Consider the following 9507-nt stretch of genomic DNA (forward strand, 5'->3'; position numbering starts at 1 on the left):
TTGTTGGTCATACGAGAGAAAAAGAGTGCCCAAGCTAGATTGAATTAAATAAACCGTACATTGTTTAAAACCTATGAAGAGATAATCTCGGGACAAACCGAGTAAAAAAAAATGAAGACAAATAACAGATAGCCCATTTAGCTAAACAATCAGCAACCACATTACAAAAACGTTGAACTAAAGAAATATGAAAACCAGGAAAGCTCTAAAAATGATCTTTGGCTTTTTGGAGATACATCACCGATGTAGATATATCCTCCTCGTTGCGAAGAAGCTTACTATTAACCATGACAACATAATCAGATTCGAGTATTACCATGCGGCCTTATGTGAGTGTTCTACGTCGCTAGTTAAAGGGGTGAAAAGTGAGAACGATGATAATGTTAGCAGCAATTCTAAATCAAAAAAAAAAAAAAACTTCAAGTACCTAAAGTTAATGGAGGATATACCTATTTATATATCAAGTCATAAAAGGACTACTTAATGATAGCGCACAATATTAGTAGATCTATTGTAAAATTTCTTAATCATAATCTATATGAAATTATTCGAGTTGGAGTTGTTAAATGAATTAAATATTCAGGACTGAAACCCCAATAAGAAGAATTATTTTAATTATAGTTTCAAACGCTTTATTTTGTAGAAGGAAAGGAGCAATACAATGGATGTACAAAATGCATGGTATGAAGGAGGAATGGTTAGTGAGAAGAATAGATTTGCATTGAGAATAAAAAAAATTGAAACATTAAACATGAGATTGGGTGGGGTGCGCCAGGCCTGAGCAGTAGTGCGACGCTCGAGAGCCCCAATACTAAGTTACTGTGGATCATATATTAGATATTAAACTGATAAGAACAGATACTACACTTGATCTTAATCAAAAAAAGTCGAGAAAGATAGCTTCAAGACAAACAACTTTGGTTTTAAGCCCAATTCGCCCATAATCGATGTCATTCCCTTCATGATTAGATTATAAAGAAAACAAGATACTTCAACCACATCTTATTCATTTTATATAATATTTACATTCATCGAATAAATATTAGTTACAAATCACTTCAGAAATAAATAATATTTTTAATACTCATATGTATATATCAAGTTACTAATGGTTAAACTCTATTAGAAGCTTTTTTACTGGATAAAAAAATATTTTAGTCTCTATATTATTTAGAGATACATTTTACTCTCTATGTTTGAAAAATTAATATTTCAGTCCAAAATGTTAATCTACAGTTAGTTTAACTAAAATACTGGATTTAAATATCTTTTAAGTCACTATCAATTTATAAATTAAGTGGTTTTATCCTTCTAAAAATAGTACAATTTAATCTATATATGTTTCAAAGGTGAGCAAATAAGAACAACACATTATGATATTATTATTATTATTATTTAGTATGAATCTAATCATTATTGTACATGTATCATGTACAAACTGAAAAACTTAATGTCATCATAGGTCATATTTATTTGCTTACTTTTGAAATGTTTATAGACCAGATTTTAATTGTTTTCCAGAAGAATAGTTTTACCCAATTTATAAATGGATCATTATCTCATACACTGGCAACGGAAAAAATATTTTTACAACCATTGTTCCAAAGTTGTCATGTATCCTATTAAGTGTTTAGGATTTAGTGTTCAAATTTAGAATTTAGAGGTTAAAGTAACGATATATTTAAAATTGATAGGGTCCTAGTCGTATAAACTCAATAGTTTAGTTAAACTAAAGATATATTTAAAATTTTGGGCAAAATATTTACTTTTCTAAATGTACATAAATAAAAAATATTCCTTTTAACTTTATAGAGATTAAAATAAATTTTTATATAATATTAAGATTATTAATGTACTTTAACCAATTAATGATATACGTAAAAATATTTTATTGTGATTTCATTTTGTGGGCTTTGCATGTCAATGTGGGCTTCTACTTCAAAGTTGTAAATCGCTTATAATTTTTATTTTATGCATATTTTAATACCTTGTATATTTTTATTGTATTCATGTAATTTTTGTAGTATTTTATTCATATAATATTTATTTATTTTTTCTCGGAGGATCTGTGATTCCATCAAGTCAAGGACGAATTCTCAGGTCATTTCCACTATTCGGGCCAATTCAAATCCCCGTTTACTTCATAAGTATATTTTGATAACTTTCCTATCCAAACATTTTCGACATTAAAACTTTTAATGGTGATAATCAAAATATAAGGATTCTAAGGTAAATCCCTTTGTCGATTAACCACTAAACTTGAATTTATTTCTTATCAGTCTTCTAGTTTTCTTAAACAATTTAATCGAGTCTTAACTGATCATTATCCCTCCACTATATCTAGTACGAGTTTAGAAATAACAACCATGATTTACATGACCAAATCACTACGTTCATGAATCAGCAAAGTACTAACATGCATCGTAAAGAATGCATAGGGTAATAAAGTATAACCTCAATTTTTGAGCCACATGGATCAACCATTTAAACTCAATGCGATAGCTCTCGAACATGAATTCAAGTTCCATAATATCTCAAACAGATCAAATTGGAAGTTAAAACAAACATAGACAACATTTAACACTAGAATACACCTGATGTGCTTAGGGAGACGAACATGTATTCCAGGGGTATTTACTTTGTTTCTGCATTTCTTTAGTGTATAAGAAAGATCAGCATGCTTGGGTCGTGCTCCAAACCTTAAAGGACAGTACAATACTTAGCTTCATCGGTGTTTCCTGAATTTATCCAATGGCATTCAATTTTTTCTAAGTCATGAGGGTTTTAGGTCATTTCAATACTCAAAGGCATTTCAGTCCTTTCATTTGATCCACTCTTTTCAAAGAATTCAAGCGAAAATGTACTTTCGGTAATTTAGTCTCTGGGTGTTTGCCCAGAAATTAGAAATTCTAAGTATGTTCTTCGCTCTCGGAGGTAAAAATTGATTATTAGGGTTTCTCTAAACATATAGAGTATTTAACAAGTGAAGTGATAGTTCTATCAGACCAAGTACGACTTTTCAGTGTTATTTTAGTTATTACGGCTCTTGAGGATATTCCGATCATTTTATTCAATTCATATGTATAGAGTACTTTCGGTAGGTTAATCTTCATATACTTATTTATAAATAAGAATATTCGAGTATGATGTGATCTCGAAGGTTAGGAACTTATTATCAGGACTTCCAGACAAATCAAGAGTTCAATTGGAGTATATGTAGTTCTATCAAGTCAATAACGAATTCTCATGTCAATTCTAGTACTGTTCGGGCCAATTCAAATTTCGTTTTACTTCATAAGGATATTTTTATAATTTTCCTATCCAACCATTTCCGACATTAAAACTTTTGATGGTAATATTCAAAATTTAAGGATTTTAAGGAAAATTATTTTGTCGATTAACTACTAAACTTGAATTTATTTCTTATCGGTCTTCTAGTTTTCTTGAGCAATTCAATCGAGTCTTAACCAATCATTTCCCTCTACTATATCTAGTACGAGTTTAGAAATAACTACCAGGATTTACATGACCAAATAACTACATTCATGCATCAACCAAGTACTAACATGCATCGTAAATCTTGCATATGGTAATAAAGTATAACCTCGACTTTTGAGTCACATCGGTCACCCATTTAAAGTAAATTTGATCGCTCTCGAACTAGGAATTCAAGGTTCCATAATATCTTGAACATATCAAATCAGAAGTTAAATAAACATAGACAACGTTTAACACCATAATGTGTATTAAGTCCCCAACAAGAACATCGCAAACAAGAGTTAATGCATTCATTTAGAAGTCATACGAGTGAATATATAACAAAAATCAATCAATTTAGTTTATATTAATGTTATCATCTTGAACATGTTGACACACATTTTTTCGTCCTAAAAATATATTATTATTATTAATTATTAATTTACATTTGCAGTCCCAATTTACAAACTCATATTACAACAAATCCCGGAGTCCATAAAATCAACTCGAATACCCGAAGACCCGAACCAGGCCCGAATTTGAACTCCAAATTAATACCAAGCCACCAGCAGCCCTTCCAGTTTCCAGCCGATGCCATGACCGAGCCGAGACCTAGTGAAGCAAGCTACCAGCGCCGCACGCCATTCTCGCCACCAAATCTAAGCACAACGGCAAAACATAAACAAATCAGCCACCAAAAACAAAGACAAATCCCAACCTAATTTCACCTAAACCCATCATCATTTTACCAAATAAAGCAATGAAGAAAAAAGGAAAGAAAGACAAAGGGATTAGGTGAAGAAAAATTGTAACAGGAGAGGTTTCTGCTACCTAGAAAAGGGGGGCTCTCTCGGCCATAAAAAAAAGGAAGAAGTGGGGAATCAATGGAATAACAAGAGAGAGCATTAGATTTTAGGGAAACAAATTGTAAAGGGGGGCTTCACCTTTGAAACAGAAAAAATGTAAGCAGAGGAGCTTCCTCTGATTCATGTCGATAAGAACAAGTAATGCAAAAGGGGTTTCCTTTATTTCTTTCAAAGTTTACATAGTAAATCTGTATTTTCTTTGTGTGCATGTTTATATCATTTTGAAGCTAAAAATAAAATACAGAGAGGGATTAAAGATTTACATGGGTCGTGTGAGCGCAACTCCTTTCATCGCCGTTCGAGTTCCATATGAAAATAAAATAGATTGATGTTAGTCTTAGTAAATAAATGTTTTTCCCTTTTGAATCAAAATAGTAAAGAGTGAAAGAGAGAATTTACCTTGTCCGAGCATCGGAGCTGTCGTCGGGAGTGAAGATGTATGGTGGCCGAGGAAAGGAAATCGTTGATGAATGATGTTATGAGGAAGAAAGTTGGGGCTCATTTCGGGTTTGGTTTTAGCTTGTTCTCCCTTTGAGATCGGGGTGTTTAACAGGGAGTTGCCGAGGGTGTTGAGTGTGAGAGTGAGAGGCGGCCATGAATGAATAAGAAAGGGAGAGTGGAGAGGGTGATGAATACGGCTGATGAAGTTTAAGTTTAGCTTAGGTTTAGTGTTAGTTTAGGTTTTATATTAATATTTATGGGTAAATTAACTTTCAGTAATTGACACTTTAGAGTAATTTGTTTTCGTGCCCTTGTACCTTTGTCGTTTATTTGCATATTAGTCACTTGTAAGGACTGATTTTTAGTTTAGCATTTTGTGTTTGTCTTGGTTTAATTATTTTCAAAATTTATATTTTAGGTATAATATTTTGAGTTATTTAGTTTCATGTCATCGTGTTTTCATTATAATTCATCTTAGTCCCTAATTTAATTTGCATGTTTACTAGAGTGAGTTGTATTTCTATGTTAGAATATATATTATATTATTTACTTTTATTTTATTGTTATTATATTAGGTATGATTGTTTTTAATGATCCCGTATATTTTTGCTTAAAACATGAATTTTGTATTAGGTAAATGTCTGTAGTAATCCTTTAATATATTATATTATATTGGGTTAATAATTGGTTGTTAAATACGTGACATATTCATATATATAATACATATGATTTTTTTATCAAGATATGGCATGTATATATATATATATATCCTTTTGTAAACAAATATGGTATGAATGCTTTGTATAGCCTTTATTAAAGAATTAATATATATGTAGGTGTGTTGACCCTATAATGTCGTTCAATGTTGTATTTTCCTTCCATGTTAATATAATATATATATATATATATATATATATATATATATATCCTTTATTAATGAAATGCGTTAATCATGCTTTACTTTACCTTTTATTAAGGAATTTAATATTTATATATATATACATGTGATCATGAAATTGAAATTTCTTTTCTTTCCATGTTAACGTAATAAATATGTGTATATATTAATAAGTATTTTAAAAAAAATTGGTTGATAACTAGTATATATAAAGTTACTACTTTTGTATATTTCTTTGTGTATAGATATATTTTATTTAATTTGTATGTTAATCTCATATGCATAACTTGACCAAAACATAATTGGATATTCGAGCATTTTAAAATTATCGAAGGAAACTTTTTAATACGTGAATATAATCTTTTTAAATATATAGCATTAAGTATTAATATTAGAAATTACATTTTAAATTTGAGCTCATATTCTTTAATTTTTATAATTTGACTAGAAAAAACCTTAATTTATTTTTAGTTTAATTAGGACAAATAAAATTTTGTTTGATTGCATTGTTTTTACAAATCTAAGGCATTGTTCACTTATTAAGGAATTAATATTATATCTCCCGCGATCATGCTCAGGGGGTGACTACTAGTAATTCCTTGAATAAGTGAACAATGCCTTAGATAAACGAATACTATTGGTTATTAGGCACAATAGCTGATCTCCCGCATTTACGCTCGGGGGTGAATACTATCGGTCTCGATAAACGAATACCCTTTTCAACTTTACATCCTTAATGATTTTTAAATTAAATAAAGTCTGAACTCTAAATTTTTGATTTTAAATATAGGGTAATCAACTAGGTACCAATTTTTGGGAGCTTGTGGGGGTGCTAATCCTTCCCCACGCGTAACTGACTCCTGAACCTAATTTTTGGATTTTCGCAGACCTTCAAACCCGATATTTTGATAAAAACAAAATATTTTATTAAATGGATCCGTTTTTTATGGTGTTCCAATCTCACCTTAAACGATTGGTGGTGACTCCTCATATTTCGAAATGATTTTCAAAGAGAAAACCTCGAGTCGGTATTGGTCTTTTTCCCTTCGGGCGAAAAACGGTTACGACAGCTTGGCGACTCCGCTGGGGACTTTTGTTTTTAAACAAATTGAGAGTCGAGGCACGAGTTGGTTACCCTATATTTATTATTTGAAAATTACGAGTTGATCTTGTATAATTTATGGTTCATTATGTTATTTCAAAAAAAAAAGAAAAAACATATTTCTCTCTGGTTAATGCTTACACTTTTGTGGAATTATTTAGGATTGTTGCATATCATAGCTCTGAACTCGAGCACAAACTCGATTTACCTAAGTAGGGAGAAACGTCACACCTCACGAGGAGCATTGGGCTTCCTTGTGTGGGTCTGACAAAGTATCTCTGGAAAGCACCCTAAATTGCCTGTCTGGATATAAGTTCCGAGGTACGCTTTTAGTGGTGTGATCCCCTGAGCTGAACTCGATGTGCAAGTATGTAATGGGCCAGAATCGGGGGTAACCTTAGCATGTTGTAAAAGTGGCTTGGGAACCCTTTGCTAGAACCCAACTTCATATAGAGAATTTAGTAAGCCTACCCCGCTAAGAGCCATATGGATAACCTAGGAGAACTAGAACACATGCAGTTAGGACCATTAATTTCCTTTTATGCTTTATTTTTTAGTCTCAACTTTAAGTCATATTTAAGATTATATATATTTTTTTGACTAATCATTTCAACTAACTTGATTCTTGTTGTCTTGTTTCTACTAACATTGATTTTCTTTTGTATGCTCTTATTGCATTTTTGCATGTATCATTGTCACATCACATCATTTCATAAACGGTATTGATTCCCAGATTACCTAGTTATTATAAAAAGAGCTTAAGGCAACAATGTATTCTGATAGGACTGAGAATACAATCAGTGTTCAGACCTGGTTCGAGTATGGGTAGACGCAATTTAGAGACATCCTTGTCACTACTGAAGAATCAGTTTTTCCAGAGAAGGTAATTATCCGAGCCCGGTAGCACGCTCAGAGTCTGAGAGAGCAAAGAGATGAGGCTAACCATGAATTAGCACAAAGGCGAGTACATATTGAGCAGTTCGAAGCACATATATTTGGATAAGACTTTTCAGAACCCTTATAACAGCAATGAGTTCCTTTTTCAAAAAGAAAATGAGATGTTAAAGAAGAAGATAGCAGAGCTAGGAGCAGGGTTGATCCACTCATCTGCACAAGAGGCTCAGGACACCATTCAAAGGCAACATGAAGCAATGGAGAGAGCAGTGAATCATGCTCGCGATGTAGATCGCCAAGTCTACGAATTATCTGAAGAAGCGGCAACTTTAAGAGTTTTCGTGATTCCAGAAACATAGGAAGAATGACACATCATGGGATTGATGATAGATCTTGAGAGATTAGTGAATGGGGCAAGATTCTATGCTTAATTTCCATGTTGATGTATTCTCTTTGCCTAAGTGCTTAGACAATGTGTGTTGTTGAGTACTTTCTATATAAACTAAATTATTTTGGAATCAATATTGGGTTGCATTTGCATTTGCATCTTCATGTCATCCATATGTGTTAATTCGCAAGTGATTGACTAATAAGAAGGCTGGTCATAATGTTGGAGCTGTCAGAACCGTCTTTCGGGTGGGCCCAGAATTGGGCTTTGACTTGAAATAATTGGATTAGGAGTCGCCACCGATCATTTATTTTATAAAAATGGGTTGATCAGATACCTTGTTTCTTACATGATCTACGTCTTACCAGTGATATGTCAGATTCGGGAGTCGGTTACAGTCAAGGAAGGGTTAGCACCCTTGAACTGCCCTTTCGGAACTACGTAATTTCCAGTTGTCTTAAGTTAAGAAAATTGCAAGTTAAATTTAAAGGTAAAAATAAGAAGTCAACTACTTACAAATGATTGATTTGAGAGTGTACCCTTTAAAAGTCAAAATATGTGTTAGAAGAGATGAAATAAATAAATAGATTAATAAATAAATAAAACATAAAAAAGTAAAGGTATATATATATATATATATATAAGTAAAATAATAATAATAAAATAAGAAAAATAATATAAAATAGAAAATCAAAAGTAAAAGGAAAACTATATATATACATATAGGAAATAAAATAGGAAATATAAATATATAATAATACTAATGATAAAAAAATATATAATAAAATTAATAAAGCGTAATATATATATATATATAACAAAAATAATTAAAAGAACAGAAAATTAAAATTTAATAAATAAATTTAAGTTGACAAGGGTTAAATTGAAAAGAAAGGAAAATCACGTGGCCAAATTAAAAGGGATTTGGGGTTTAAAAATCGATTTTGGGGGAAGGGGTCAAAATAGGCGTTTTAAAATAAGAGGGACGAAAAGCGTAGTTTACCCCTTTTGACGAAAACACGCGGATCCTTCCCGGGTCTGGGTCGACGTGCGGGTCACCGCTCTGGTTGGTATAAAACCTAAAAAATTCTATAATTCTTCATTTCTCTTCACTCTCCAAATCGAGAGCCTTCCCCAACTCTCATTTTCTCTCGCCTATTCTTCATATTTAAAGAACATAGTCGTGTTATTCAAATAACCCATAAACCAGCCGTGTGCGCCGCCTCGCCGCCGCCGTTCATTGGCGACAAAAATTGATTTTTTTTTGTTTTTTCAAAAGCTTTCCTCTGTTTTTTTTTTCGAAAATCCAAAGATTTTTTAAAATAAAATGCCTATGGGGTGTGTAGATCTAAGAAAATATCTTAGAAAACTGCCCCATATTCATCAGCCATGAATGATTTCTCAGGGTTCAAACTCAAGGAAATATCAAAATGCAAAAAGG

At 31.8% G+C, this 9507-nt stretch overlaps 1 long non-coding RNA gene and 1 pseudogene across 1 annotated transcript; both read right to left on the reverse strand.

Moving 5' to 3' along the window:
• Nucleotides 1-761: 761 nt before the first annotated feature.
• LOC120170723 lies at nt 762-900 on the reverse strand (annotated as a pseudogene).
• Nucleotides 901-3933: 3033 nt separating this feature from the next.
• LOC120170632 lies at nt 3934-4984 on the reverse strand. Its single transcript, XR_005520800.1, has 3 exons — nt 4743-4984; nt 4607-4628; nt 3934-4136 (listed from the first exon to the last, which is right to left on the reverse strand). It is a non-coding gene; the product is annotated as an uncharacterized LOC120170632 (long non-coding RNA).
• Between the last annotated feature and the right edge of the window lie 4523 nt (nt 4985-9507).

The sequence above is a fragment of the Hibiscus syriacus genome, unplaced genomic scaffold (genome assembly GCF_006381635.1).
Source record: "Hibiscus syriacus cultivar Baekdansim isolate YM2019G1 unplaced genomic scaffold, ASM638163v2 tig00111783_pilon, whole genome shotgun sequence".
Taxonomy (NCBI): Eukaryota; Viridiplantae; Streptophyta; class Magnoliopsida; order Malvales; family Malvaceae; genus Hibiscus; species Hibiscus syriacus.